The 15,388-nt window shown below is 44.5% G+C and overlaps 1 protein-coding gene across 7 annotated transcripts in view; it reads left to right on the top strand.

The window, feature by feature from the left end:
- Positions 1 to 15,388, top strand: part of LOC146762673 (mesoderm induction early response protein 3-like) — a 219,881-nt gene that overhangs the window by 31,369 nt on the left and 173,124 nt on the right. The gene's annotated exons all lie outside the window — the stretch shown is intronic.

Below are 15,388 nucleotides of genomic sequence, written 5' to 3'. Positions count from 1 at the left end.
TGCAATATAATACGATATAATTAGAATTGAAGCTAATAAATCAAATAAAATGAGAGAGTGTCCGAAAGCCGAAGGCCTTACTGTAATGTTGTGACAAGATGGCACCTGCAACAGAGACGAGACAGATTATCAAAAAGGGAGAAAGTAATCTGCGAATAGCTTTTTATCTTTTCCCTCTAAATGGAAAAGGGAAACACAAATAATGTGAAGTCCTCTGGGGTATGTAGTATGTACTTCTCTTCTGAGAACCAGGTACCTGGAACTATCCACAATCCACGGAACTGCAGCATTAACTCTTTAACTCCCGGTGCACTAAATGATGTTATGATGTGGGATGCTGATAACAGAAGTCATAAAACAATGACAGAGAAGGAGAGAGAGCAAGAGCTGGGAGGGAGCTAGTGAGAGAGAGAGAGAGACAGGAGTACGATAGTCAGAAAGGCAGAGAGCTGGGAGGGAGAGGGTGAGAGAGAGAGAATGAGAGTGAGAGACGGGATGGAGAGAGAGACAAGAAGGAAAGTGAGAAAGGGAGCTGGAAGAGAGTGCTGGGAGGGAGACAAAAAGAGATAGAGGCAAGAGGGAGAGAGAGAGAGTGATGGGGGATTGAGTGTTACAGGTAGAGAAAAAGGGTGAGACTGACGACTGAGAGGGAGGAAATGATGTGAGAGAGAAAGGAGCAGAGGAGGGGATAGGGAGGGAGGGGGAGAAGGAGGAAGAGAGACTAGGGGAGAGGGATGGGGGAAGGAAGTAGAGTGAGATGGGAGGAGGGGTAGAGGGAGGGAGAGAGGCTGGGGGGAAGAGGAAGAGAGAGATGGGGTGAGGGAGAGGAAGTGAGAGGCATGGGGGAGAGGGAGAGAAAGGGGCAGAGGAGGGAATTGGAAGGGAAAGGTAGAGGGAGGGAGAGATGGGGAGGAGGAAAGGAAGGAAGACAAAGGAGCAGGAGAGGGAGGTAGAGAGTCAGTGGAGAGGGAGGGTGAGGGAGAGTCTCTTTGGTATGAAGGGCAATGGCTGAAATATAAATATGGATAGTTCTGGAAGGTTGACTATGTCACACTTTCACAAACCTGCCATGACAAGCACCATGTGTTTACTATGGTGGAAGCAATCAGAGTATGACTGGAAACATATTCTGTGCTCCATGCCACTGCCTGAAATACTATCCTGGGTCTTGAAAAGCAAGTCTTGTGGTGACAGGGCACCCCAGAAATAACTGAGTTAAACAATGGGAATCATTTCTGAAACCTCATAGATACCTGGGCCAAAGAGCATAGTGTTGAGTGGGTGTATCTCATTCCTTATCATGCACCAACTTCTGGAAAAATTGAACCATACAGTGGACTGTTTACACTGAGAGCAATGGGTGCTGGGACATTCAAACATTGGGACACAAAGGCAACCTGGTTAGTCAACACTCAGGGATCTGCTAATCAAGCTGGTCCTGCCCAGTCAAAACTCTTCCGTACTATAGAAGGTGATAAAGCTCCTGTAAAAGAAATGAAAAACATGCTGGGCACGACAGTCTGGGTTATTCCTGCCTCAGGCAGTGGCAAACCCATCTGTGGGATTGTTTTCACAGAATTGTAGCAGTTGGAAGAGACCTCTAGAGATCTTATGATCCAACCACCCTGCTAAAGCAAGTGCCCTACTGTAGGTCACACAGGAAAGTGTCCAGACAGGTCTTGAATACTTCCAGAGAAGGAAAATCCACAGCCTCTCTGGGATTCCTGTTCCAGTGCTTTGCTACTCTGACAGTTAAGAAGTTCTTCCTTGTGTTTGTTTGAATCTTCCTGTGCTCCTGTTTTTGCCTATTGCTCCTTGTTCTGTTGTTGCACACACTGAGAAAAGTCTTGCCCCATCCACTTGACTCCTGCACTTTAGGTATTTATTAACGATGAGATCCCCCCTCAGTTTTCTCTTCCCCAAACTGAACAGTCCCAGATCTCTCAGCCTTTCCTCAGACAGGAGATGTTTCAGGCTCCTAATCATTGTGGCCATCCAGTGGACTCTCTCTAGAAGTGTCAACGGTTGACGGGCTGGTTCGGCCTGGTTCCGTAACTAGTGGGGCAGAAGAATTTCGCAAAATCTGCACTTATGGAAAAGGGAAATGGGGACCCCAAAATAATTAAAAACAGCGGCAATGATCTGAGGAGAAACAAACTAATTTACTAAATATTGTATTGGAGTGCAATATAACACACTATAATACAATATAATTAAAATTGAGGCTAATAAATCAAATATAATGAAAGAATATCTGAAAGCTGTAGGCCTTACAGTAATATTGAAGTGATGCGTGCAGTTAGGATGGGCAGCAGCGAGGAGAGGCGAAGGAGAAGGGTGACGAAAAGACTGATCAGGTGACCTTGCCAGGAGTTATATCTCCTCTCTGACCACAAAGCCCCTTGGGGAATGTAGTTCTTCTCTTCCAGGCGGTACCTGGAACTGGAGCATTAACACTTTAACTCCCAATACACTACATGATGTTATGATGTGGAATACTGATAATCAAAAGTCATAGAACCATGACAAGAAGATCCCTGTCTTTTTGGAACTGAGTAGCCCAGAACTGGACACGCTATTCCAGATGTGGCCTCACCAGGGCAGAGTAGAGGGGGAGGATGACCTCCCTTGACCTGTTGACCATGTTCTTCTTGATGTGCCCTAGAATACCATGAGCCTTCTTGGACATAAAGGCACAGAAGAACCTGAATGCCCTTGCTGGGTAATGCAGGAGGATGGGGAAGTCCAGTGTGTACCTCAAGGGGATTTGATGTTGGGTGAGAATAGCCAATAATTTGATTTATGCAATACTGCATATAATCTCTACTATGATTGTTATGTTCCTTATCAGTTACATTACAGTAAGAATCACTCACATTAAAGAAGAATGAATTCTGACCTTTTTCTCCAAACCAGATCAGACTGGTTGATAGAGCAAAACCATGCAACAATCCAGCACCATGCAATGTCTCTCTCGCCCTGAAGGACTTTTATGACAAATGAACGCTATGGACAATTTAGAGAGATGATCCATAGAATATAGAAATTACAACTATATAATTAATTGGAATGTATTGGAAAGTGTAGGACCTAAGAATAATATAAATTGCATGGAATAATGGATGGATATTGTCCTGGTTTCAGCTGAGTCAGTGTTAATATCACACACATTTTGGTTGCTGCTTCACAATGGTTGCATGCCTGGGGCCAGGCCACTGGGCGGAAGAGCCGCTGCATTTATGGTGCAGATGTAGGGAGCAGAACCAGCTGCCTGAACACAGCTGGCCACAGCTGAAGGACAGCTGGCCTGAATTTGGCAAGGAGTTATTTCATAGTGACATGGGGAAATTAATCTCTATAACCACAGAGTAGATATAACACAGGTATGCTGATTCAGCACTGCACACACATGGGATGTAGAGGGGGTATTCCCACCTAGCATGCATAATGTAGGGCAAGAAAGACACACACATAAAGAACAAGCTACTTACATATGCATTAGCTGTCCAAGAAAAGGCTGGATTATGACAATGAGTTCCCAGAATGATTGACATGCCCCCTGCCCCAACTCAGTTCTTTTATACATGTGTATCTCTTGGTTTTTTGGTGGTCTTTCTGATGAAGGTCTGGGTCAGGTTGGAGAACACTTGGCTGGCTCTGTTTGGTCATCTCATCAGCCACAACTCCATTCACCAATCGTCTGCTTCGTTAAATTGTGGTTTACTATCCTAGTCTACAGCCTTGCATTCCAGAGATAGGAGAGCTAACAATATTATTTGGAAGAAAAAAAAAAAAAAAAAGGAGCCTGAACTAATTGTCTAAGTCAGTAGAAAAGCATCTGTTATCAACTTAGCAAGGAACCTGGCTAAGCAAGGTCAAACCCACAGCTGCCAATTCAGCACCCCATGAAGGCACATAACTTTTAAAGTAACATACTTTACTTCACTCAGTTCACCCCTTTTCTTCAATCTAGCAAGGTTATCCTCCCTTACTAGATTATCCCATTCTCATTAAGATTCACCCTGGAAATACTTCCCCTTTTCTATATGCTGATGGAGCTGATGTTGTTTCCACTGTTCATAGGACTCTAAAATGTTTTTCCCAGACCATACAAACCATTCAGTACACAACATACTAAAGCATTAGCACTAGGATCACTACTACAACAACTCCTCCTCCAACAAGGAGATGTTTTAGCCGTTTTATATCAGGCAAGCAGCCTGTCAAAGTGTCCCAAATTCCCGAGGAATCAGCCAGTGATTTTTATTGGGTTATCATGTGAACTACCAGGGATTTTTCCCATATAGTCTGCAAATCTGTTTCTACTCTGTGGGTCTTGTCTACATAAGCACAAGACTGACTGACAATCATGTACACTCCCCTTTCTTCAGCTGTTAGTGAGTCTAAGGCCATTTGATTCTGTAACACTACCATGCTAAGAGAGCTAACTTCTGTTTGGTCAGCTGTTATAGCATCCACAGTTGCATTCTCAGTATCTTCCATTGCTTTTGAGATATTTAATATCGCACTCTGGAGATCTGCAATTCCTCAGATTGGGAGGATTGCACCAAGGAACTTATAATGTCCTGAGGAATCCTTAGTTAATATTACTGGGTCCCACATAGTTCTCACTATACCTGACAGGAGTTCTTTTGGATGGATGCTTGTAGGAGGCATTAAAAATCCTCCTAGGCAACGTCCTTTCCAATTTATCGGTACCATTTTCTGAGCTATCTTGTCCCCAAACAACCACAAGAAACCCCTCCGTAACAATACTTTAGTTATCTCATGTGCCTTATTAGTTATACAAGGGAATGCCTCTGGCCACCCTAAAAAGATATCAGTTAGTACCAACATATAGTGCTACCCCCCTTTCCTTGGGAGTTCCAAGAAATCCATTTGCTACTGTTGCCCTGGAAGGTTCTCTTTCCTAATAGGCCCACTTCTACCCTGTTCCTGGTACTAGGATCTTACTCTGTAGTGTTTGTTCACCCAGTATATTTTCTTATCTACCCTTAGAACCAATTTCTATAACATACTAAAGGGCATAATAATGTGTCCATCTGGGCGTACACCCATCTGTCAGCTTGCCCTCTTCCCTTCTAAATCATTAGAGTCCTATCCTCTCAAGAATATTTTACAAGTTCTGACTTGGGTTCAGAGGCTGTCATGGAGTTATCTAGATCAATCTGTGCCCGTGACAGGGGGCAGCAGGCCTGTGGGCAGGAAAAAGGGAAGGGTAGGGAGATGGGAGCTCAGCCCAAAAACAGAACAGCAGCAATGATCTAAGGAGGAAAACTTAATTTTACTAAATATGATATCGGAATGCAAGATAACAATATAATACAATATAATTGAAATGGAGGCTAATAAAATCAGAGAGAGCGTCCAAAAACCTAAAGGCCTACATTTTTGCTGAAGGCGCACAGCTGGGGAGCACACCCACACACTGCCAGGCAGCAAGCAAGATCCTGTGTCTTATCTTCCTCTCTGACCGTGACGTCCCCAGGAATATGTAATTCTTCTCTTCTGAGAACCAGGTATCTAGAAAGTTGTTAGTCCACAGAACTGGAGTATTAAGTCTTTAAATCCCCGCACTTTACATGATGTTATGACGTGGAATACCGATAACAAAATTATAAAACCATAACACAGATTTTAAATTTACAGTCTGGAATTAAAACCTTCTTCAACTGCCTGTTCTATCACCTGATCCACCATCTCATTTACAGTTTCCTGTACAGTGTTACCTTTCTGACGTCTTTTACAATGTATAACAGCCACACTCTTTGGTAGATTGGTACCTTTTACCACCGGTACATTAGACACTGTATGAGATATTAAAACTGTTATTTTTTGTCTCAGCGTAAATTTACAGGCTTCTTGAATATTGAGCACTAGTGCAGCCACCACCCTCAGGCACTTTGGCCATCCCTTACTCACATCATCAAGCTGTTTGTAGAAGTGTGCCGCTGCCCTTCGATAGGGTCCAAGGTTCTGGGCAAGGACTCCCAAGGCTATTCCTCATTTTTCATGCAAGAACATCCAGAAAGGTTTAGTCGTGTCTGGTAGCCTCAAAGCAGAGGCCTTCATGAGTTCTTGTTTCAGCTGGTGGAATGCCCTCCTTGCCACCCCATTCCATATAATATTCTTTGGATACAATTACAAAAGTGCATAAAGAGGCTTTACCAACAGTCCATATCTGTATATCCACAGTTGGCACCATCCTGTCATTCCTAGGAATGTACGGAGTCCCTTAGCAATCTCCAGCTCAGGGGTTTGGCAGATGGCATCTTCCCTGGCAGCCCTTAAGGTTCAAAGTCCAGCTGTAATCTCATATCCCAGATACATCACTTGCTGCTGAGTTATTTGTGCTTTCTGTTGTGAAACTTGATAATTCGATAATTATTTAAACCAAGAAATTCAGCAAACTCCATCTATTGCACACAGTCCTCTTTTGTTGCTGTGGCATCCACATACTGCAGTAAAGTTCCACCCTGGGATGTAGAAACCCAAGTCTCAGGCTCATGAGTTGACCAGTTCTCAAAAATCATTGGTCTGTTCTCACAACCCTGGGTAACACTGTCCAGGTTAACCGAGTCTTTTCTTCCCCATATTGGGATTTTCCTATTCAAAGGCAAATAACTTCAGTCTTCCTTTGGCAAAACCAGACAAAATAAGACAGCCTTCAAATCCAGAAGGCAAACTCCACCTAGTCATTCCTTAACTTGGTTAATAAAGTGCATGGATTTGCCATTACTGGGTGTATACATTCAACAATTCTATTACTTGCCCTCATGTCTTGGATAGCATGTGATATAGCTTGGTACAGTTTTCCATCTGCAAGATCAGGGTGCTGTAATCAGAGTCACATTCAATTAGTAATCCAAGTTCCAAAAAGTTAGCTATTATTTCTTTTATCCTTCTACATTCTCATATCCTCAAAGGGCACTGCTTTACCCTGACTGGACTGGCCCTGCCAGGCATCTCTGATACCCACGCTCCTAAGTATACCTGATTTAAGATTTCTGTAACTTCTGGGGTGCAACATTATTTTACCCAGTTTGCGTTAAAGCCAGACTTACAATTTTCAGTCATCTGATATTTTTTGACCCTTAGCTCCAGTTTTATTGAATTTCATCTCTGCATCCATTTGTTCTAATAAGTCTTGCCTGAGTTATGGTTTTGGAGAACCTGGCACGTAAGAGAATTTACTTATTCCTACATGTTCCACAAGCCTGTATTTAACTGATACCAAAATGTAAGTTTCTTCTTCTTTTTGTTTACCAGTAGCTCCTACTATGTTTAAAAAAAAAAAAAATTAAAAAAATCCATCTACGGGTAGTAAGAGGCACCCATATCCACCAGAAAATGAACGTCTTTACCCTGCTCCCTACCTGCAGTTTCAACAGTGGATCTGCTAGGGTAAAGTTCCTGGGTTCCCATCATTAAGCTTCTGTGATCAGAGACTCTTCTCTCTCACTTAGCATGGTACAACTTCTCCACCAGTGCCCAATTTTCCTGCAGTTTGAGCCTCCCCCCCCCCCGGGTCCTTCAGCCTTACTCTAGTGCAGCAACAGGATAGTTCTTCCCAGTGGCAGCTGCTACTTACTACCTCTGTTCCTCAATCAGCTATATCAGCTTTTCAATATCACTCACCTCCCTTCAGTCCTTACATTCCTGTTACACCTTGCTCATTTTTGCTTTCCTCAGCATGCATCTCTCCCAAAACTTTTTTCCACTCTCCAAACTCATTACATAGACTACTAACATTTCAGCTTCGCCTCCTCCCCTTCAGAGGCTTCCAATGCTAACACAGGGATTTCAAGTTCCCTAGATCTCTGCAGACAAAAGCTTTTCTCACTTCCAGTGCCCCATCCCCTACAACCCCCTTCACAAGTAATACTGTTTAGAACAACAGTCTCTGACCCCAACTATCACTCACACTCAGAGTTCTACTTGCAGAGGGGCAGTGCAGTGGGGTTGCTCTCACACCAGTGCAAATAAACTCATTCTTTAATCCTTTTGCTTTCACACACTATTCATGCCCTCAATTACACTTCCATTAACAATGCTTTCTTAAAGCATTAAAACAGCTTGCCCCATTCACTTAAAAAAAAACACAAATCAAACAATATGGTTCCTTAGATTCCATGAACAGCCAGTACTTAGACTTATGATTAAAGCACTCAATTATAAAATCTGGTCATGCTACATAATTTATTTTTGCTGTTACTTCCACTTCTCTTTTCCTTTTTTAGTGCTAAAACCATCAGACCTTGGGGTGCCATCATACCACAGTCCCATTACCACTTGAGATGATTACAAAGAGTCAAAAACATATCCGTGTATGCAACCTTTCTCCATTTACCACCCCTTCTTAACATAACATGAACTGTAAGAGAAAATCACAGCTTCATGCCCAATTCCAAGGACACTTAATTTTTAATTTATAATGGACTCACCGGGATCTTCTTCTACTTCTTATTTCCATTCTAAATGCAAGGACACACCAAACAACCAACAAATAACCAGAGATTAAACAGACAATTCACAGAATCACAGAATCACGGAATTGTAGAGGTTGGAAGGGACCTCTAGAGATGACTATCGAGTCCAACCCCCCTGCCAAATCAGGCTCCCTACACCACATCACACAGGTAGGCGTCCAGGCAGGTCTTAAATATCTCCAGAGAAGGAGACTCCACCACCTCCCTGGGCAGCCTGTTCCAGTGCTCCGTCACCCTCACTGTAAAGAAGTTCTTCCGCACATTCGTGCGGAACTTCCTATGCTGTACTTTCATCCCATTACCCCTAGTCCTGTCCCCACGCACTACTGAAAAGAGACCAGACTCACCACTATGGCTCCCACACCTCAGGTATTTATAAACCTGGATCAAGTCCCCTCTCAGCCTTCTTTTCTCAAGGCTAAACAGACCCAGTTCCCTTAGTCTCTCCTCATAGGGGAGATGCTCCAGGCCCTTCACCATCTTAGTGGCCCTCCGCTGGACTCTCTCCAAGAAGTCCCTGTCTTTTTTGTACTGGGGAGCCCAGAACTGGACACAATATTCCAGATGAGGCCTCACCAGGGCAGAGTAGAGGGGGAGGATCACCTCCCTCGACCTGCTGGACACGCTCTTTTTAATACACCCCAGTATGCCATTGACTTTTTTGGCTACAAGGGCGCACTGCTGGCTCATGGTTAATCTGTTGTCCACCAGGACGCCCAGGTCCCTCTCAGCAGAGCTCCTCTCCAGCAGGTCTTCCCCCAGCCTGTACTGGTGCATGCAATTATTTCTACCCAGGTGCAAGACTCTACACTTGCTTTTGTTAAACCTCATCCGGTTTCTTACTGCCCAGCTCTCCAGCCTGTCCAGGTCTCGCTGAATGGCAGCACAGCCTTCAGGTGTGTCAGCCAATCCTCCCAACTTCGTGTCATCAGCAAACTTGCTGAGGGTGGTCACTATCCCCTCATCAAGGTCATTGATGAAGATGTTGGACAAGACCGGACCCAGTACAGACCCCTGGGGGATGCCGCTAGTTACAGGCCTCCAGCCAGACACTGCACCACCAACGACAACCCTCTGCACTCTGCCAGTCAGCCAATTCTCGACCCACTTCACCGTCCACTCATCTATCCCATACTTCCTCAGCTTTGTTATAAGGATGTCATGGGGGACAGTATCAAAAGCCTTACTGAAATCAAGGTAGACTACATCTACCGCCCTCCCCCTGTCCACCCAGCTAGTGACATCTTCATAAAAGGCCACCAGGTTGGTCGAGCATGACCTCCCCTTGGTGAACCCATGCTGGGTACTCCTGATAACCTCCTTATCACCCAGTTGTCTGGAGATGGCATCCAGCACAAGCTGTTCCATCACCTTCCCGGGGACAGAGGTGATGCTGACTGGCCTATAGTTACCTGGGTCTTCCTTCTTGCCCTTTTTGAAGACTGGAGTGACATTGGCCGTCCTCCAGTCTTCAGGCACCTCCCCAGTTCTCCATGACTTCTTATAGATTACAGAGAGTGGCTCAGCAACGACCTCCACCAGCTCTCTCAGCACCCGCGGATGCACCCCATCAGGTCCCATGGATTTATGGACCTTAATGTTTCCTAGGCACTCACGGACCACCTCTTCCCTGACTAAAGGGAAATCTCCCATTCCCTGGACTCTCTCATCAACCTCCAGGGTCTTGGATTCCTGAGGGAGAGCCCTTTCACTAAAGACAGAAGCGAAGAAGGCGTTCAGTATTTCCGCCTTCTCAGCATCCCTCGTTACCAGAACGCCCCCCTCACTTAGTATGGGGCCCACATTCTCCCTAGCCTCCCTTTTGCTGTTAACGTATTTAAAAAAGCCTTTTTTATTATTCTTTATCTCCTTAGCTAGATTCAACTCCAGGTGGACTTTGGCCTTCCTGGTCGCATCTCTGCAGTCCCTGACTACATTCTTATATTGTTCCCAAGTGGAACAATTCGTTTAAAGACAACAGAAAGCTAACCAAACACAAATGAAAAACTCACAAATATTGGAAACCTACAGCACAGCCCCACAAAACAACAACACCAGTGACTGATACTTCCTCAGTGGCAGTCAGTCCTTAAATGGAATCTAGGAGAGGTGGAGCCAGGCTCCACCCCTTCCCATAGCACAGCTGTATTGCCTTCACTTGTGCTCCCACTGCCGACTCATTGCTTGCCTCATGTGGTCAATCAGACGTTCAGGCTCTGATCAACAGTTTCCCATACACTCCACCCGTTCACAGCATGAACCAATGATTAGGTTGACTAAAGGGTAAGCTTTTCCTCTTTACAGAGATCCGACACATTGCAACGCTTATGCAATTTTCCATCGTGATGTATGTTGACATAGTTTAAGATGAGTGATGACTGGTGAAGGTTCATGCTCTTGTATGGGCTAGCACTTGGTGGTGTTACTGGAGGCGTGTAATCATGAGGTGCAAGTCTATCTATGTTTCATCGGTCCCATGTAGACCATCACTGGGTATTACACATGATGTGGCAGCAACACTGGAAAACTTTGGGGATATTTTGTTCCTTCCATGGTCCTGGAGGCTCACAGACTCAGGGAGAGTAAAACATATGTTTCAGGGGTACTAGGAGGGGAAGGTCTACCCTCCAGGGCAAGATATAGGCCATATTCCTATCCTGGGTCAACACTTCAGCTCATACCAGGGAAAGGCCCAGCTGCCTGTACCACACCCTTTGCTCAGATATCTGTGGCTGCATAACTATATCAGGCACCAAAGGATGTCTTGATCTGCAATAGGGACATGATGGGGGTCCCTTTAGCAATAAAGATTGGAATGTTGACCACAATATCCGTAGGCCATGTACAAACTACTGGAGGGACTACCGAGCCTCCCACCTCCAATAATCTCCCCCAAGGTGCAAGTCAAGACATAACCAACTTCCCCCAGCAAAACAAGAGTATTTTAAATAGGGAATGGAATTTCACAAGTAACATTTTTACAACAAAAGCATTTAATCCCAGTAAGAATCCTGTATGAAGCATTTTTGCAGCATAAGCACTGAGCGATTACAGCAATTAGTACTGTAATTCCTACTACTGGCCAGAGAATTGAAAGAAGAAAATAAAAACTATTTGGACATTTGCTCCAAACTCCCTCCTGGGATTACGAGAGTTTGAATTACTGATTGTCCAGTTCCTGTAGGTTCCCTCGAACCTATGGGCCCTAGTGGGAGCTCCCCCAAGGATCCTTCCCACCCTAGCCTACAATCTTACCCGTGAGCTCACGTTCCTCAGGGGTAACATATGCTCCTTCATACCCCGTGTAGGACGTCTCCTCACGACTTACAAGTTCCCCATTCCTAACATACCTTGTCTGTAGACAGGGCTCTTTCTCTGCTCTGCAGTGGATGTGTTGGCCTGGGGGAGTCTTCTCCGAGAATCTCTGAGGGTGTGCCAGAAGCGTCCCCTGGGCTGACCAGCCCCACAGCCCAGCAAAGAGTCTCCTGGCTGGCTTGCCAAATTTATGTGGGGAAATCAAACTCTATAACCAGAGTAGTTACAAAGCAGGTATGTTTAATCAGTGCTGCACACGTGCCAGATGCAGAGGGGGTATTCCCACCTAGCATGCATAATGGAGGGCAAGAAAGGCAAACTACTTATATATGCATTAGCTCTCCAAGAAAAGGTTGGATTATTACAATGAGTTCCCAGAATGATTGACATCCCCCCCTGCCCCGAGTCTTAGTTCTTTTACATGTGTATCTCTTGGTTGTTGTTTTCTGGTGAAGGACTGGGTCTGGCTGGAAGATGCTTGGCTGACTCTGTTTGGTCGTCTCATCGGCCACAGCTCCATTCACCAATCCGTTGCTTCTTCATTAATTTGTGATTTACAAAACACTAGTTTTCATAATAGTCGTTACCATTAGTTATGCATTTTCACTAGCGATGAACAAGAGCCTTCATGCTGTGCTTGTAAAATTCTGCAGCAGCAGACATGACCCACTGTCGTTCTCTCCACTGCTGAAATGCACCAGTGTTGTAGTTTAACCTGACAGGTGACTGAGTACCACACAGTCATTTGCTCACTCCCCCTCCTTTCCAGTGAGACTGGGGAGAGAATCGGTAAAAATAAAAAGAGTAGAACTTGTGAGTTGAGATAAAACCATTTACTAAGATAGAGGAGAAAAGGAAAAATATAATAATGATGACAAATATATATACATATATGAATGTATACAATAAGTGATGCACAAGCTTACTACCTGCCAACTGATACTCAGCTATCCTCCCAAGCAGCAGAAAAGAACCAGATGAAGTCCTATCCCCTTCAAAACTCCTTCTGCATGATATCATATGGTATGGAATATCCCTTTGGATAGTTTAAGTCAGCTGTCCTGTTCCTTCCCAGCTCTTTGGGCCATGCTAGTTCACTGTTAGACTCTACTCTCCATTGGACTTTCGCACTGGCCATATGGGACCATTAAAGGGTGAGCGAGTCTTGCTGATTACTCCTTGGTTCTCCAGTTGGCTGATCAGCTGATGAATGGGAATTAGGGAGTCTTAGCGCAATGGTGCACTACAATAGTAGCAGTTAGCACCTGCTGTTCTTCTACTATTAGCAACCCCACAGCAGAAGGGTTGTCTGAGAGACCAGGCAAGATGGACAGCTGCTTAATATCCTCCATCTCCAAGGCAGCTATACTGAAAACCCACCAGTATCCTTTTGGGTTCTTGAAGTACCCTCTCCTGAGATAATTTATATCAAGGATGCACAAAACCTCTGGGATAATTGCAATGAAGTGCTTTTGCCACTCATTTCCAGTTAGGCTCACTTCGGCCTCAAATACGGTAAACTCTTGGGATCCTTCTGTCACTCCAGAAATACAAATGGGTTTTACCCCTTTATAACTTGATAGCTTTTGAATACATTGTGTATCAATGTCTACTAGGGCCTCATATTTCTGTGTTTCTGATGTGCCGAGCCATGAAATCCAGACACTTCAATAATCCCAGTTGTCCCTTTCTTCCACCTGGTTGAATGCTGTGCCCCTCTAGTTCTGGTTATTGTATTAATTTCTTATCTCTTGTGTATGGGAACATGAAGGCTCATTGTCAACCTCAGAGATAAGATAGGACCATTTTCTCTGTCTGGAGAACTACCCGCTGGAAACTGGAGTTGCCATTTTCCTGGAAGGATCCTCTTTTGTGTTTGCTTTCCTTTGCAACTCACATACCTTTGCCTGTAGATTTGATGTGGGTTTTCCATCCTACTTCCTTATATCCTCTCCATGGACATGCAGGTAAAACCACACGATGCTACATAGTGCGTACGTACTATATCTTCTCTCTTGAGCAGAGGAATGTGTGTTTTTAATGGATGAAATACTATTTTGTACAGGTGGAGGTACCATTTAAACAGGTTTTTGTTGTTTTTTTGGTTTTTTTTTTTTAATTTGAGCCATTGAACCAGTTTCTTCACAGCTGAGACACAGACCTGTAGGGAGGAAGAGAGACTATCTTCATATTGTTGAGGTAGCCATTTCATCTAGCACTGGTCTTTTGTTATCTTCCCAGTTCACTCCTGCCAGGGTGCTGGCATATGATGATGTTGCATTTCATACAACTCTGCCACATAGGTCATATACATATCATGTTGTCTGGATCTTGGGAGTTGATATTATCATCCAAGTTAATTTTATACATCATCTCTACCACAGCTAGTTCCCTCAAGTACTGGGTACCTTTCTTCATAGTATCATATCATAGTATCATAGTCTCGTGCGGGTTGGAAGGGACCTTAGAGATCATCAAGTCCAACCCCCCGGGATTCGAGCCTCCTGTGTAGCAGAGCGGCACTTCTACCACTTGCGCCACAGGGGGGATTCGAACCCCGGGCCTCCGGTGTTGCAATGCGGCATTCCTACCACTTGCGCCACCGGGGCACACATGGTGGTCCATTGCATGGGTTAAATACTAGGTCTTCCTTGAAGGGATATATTTCCTTCACGGCTGACAAAGAGTTACCTCCATAAGCTGAAAGACTGTATCTCTTTTCCGACTGCTTTGTCAATGCCACTATCTCTAGAAAGAGTGTAGGTTTGTGTGCTGGTTCGGCCCAGTTCCATGACTAGTGGGGCAGAGGGATTTTGCAAAATCCACGCCTCCGGAGAAGGGAAACAGGGGACTCCAAAATAATTAGAAAAAAACAGCAGCAACGATCTGAGGAGAAACAAACTAATAAATATGGTATTGGAATGCAAGATAATTAGAATTGAAGCCAATAAATCAGATATACTGAGAGAGTATCTGAAAGCTGTAGGCCTTACAGTAATTGCGCAGTCAGGAAAGGCAGCAGTGAAGGAGAAGAGAGGTGAAGAGAAAAGCTGAAGTAAAGCGAGAGAATGTCAGATGACCCGCCACCGCCTTATATGCGTTCCTCCCTGTGCAGGAATTATATCAGCACAGCAAACAGTCTTCTGGGGAACATAGTTTCTTCTCTTTGCTGTGTGGACCTGGGGCATTAACACTTTAATTCCCAGTACACTACATGATGTGATGATGTGGAATACTGATGATCATAAAACCATGACAAAGAGATCCCAGCTGCTTGACTGCACTGACCACTAATCCAATCTACCGGCCCCACCATCCCAGCACCGGAGCAGCCAGGTGGCAATGTTCTCTCCTGAGCAATAGTTGTAATCTTTTCACAAATCTTGCAGCTCACTCAGTGTTAGAAGTCAGATGATTTCTGTCTCTTCCTTCTGCTTTTGTGATGGCCCCACTCTATCTTCATCATCTTCTTTGAACTTATCATCTTCTCTTTGCTAAACTGATACTGACACTGGCTGATTCTCTGATTGAACTGTGGTGCTTGTCACAGGGATTGGAGTGAT

The sequence above is a fragment of the Coturnix japonica genome, chromosome 1, assembly GCF_054131305.1.
Source record: "Coturnix japonica strain WE chromosome 1, WE-NBRP24, whole genome shotgun sequence".
NCBI classification, from domain to species: Eukaryota; Metazoa; Chordata; class Aves; order Galliformes; family Phasianidae; genus Coturnix; species Coturnix japonica.
The sequence above is the reverse complement of the archived record's forward strand: the minus strand, read 5'-3'. Positions and strand labels throughout refer to the sequence as shown.